Consider the following 310-nt stretch of genomic DNA (forward strand, 5'->3'; position numbering starts at 1 on the left):
GAAGCTCGAATTTTCTTTCCCGTATGGAACAGGTTTCTCCTGGTCTCCTATTCCCCTTTACTCACTCTTTTTTTTTTTTTTTACTTCTGTGCACATGCAGACTAGGTAGAGTAATTTGATAAGCGAAACCCTAGGCGGTCAGACATAATGCAATTGAGCTGCGTTAATGCAAGCCCAGAGCGGATAACATTGCGAACTTCCCAGCCTAAAAGTTCCTTGGAAACTGAATGTTGGAAGGGTCGCACTTTTACGTATATTTCGCACTTTTGATACTGTTGCTTGGAGGTTTAGATATGCGAAATGTAAGTGC

Source organism: Penaeus monodon, chromosome 19 (genome assembly GCF_015228065.2).
Source record: "Penaeus monodon isolate SGIC_2016 chromosome 19, NSTDA_Pmon_1, whole genome shotgun sequence".
NCBI lineage: Eukaryota > Metazoa > Arthropoda > Malacostraca > Decapoda > Penaeidae > Penaeus > Penaeus monodon.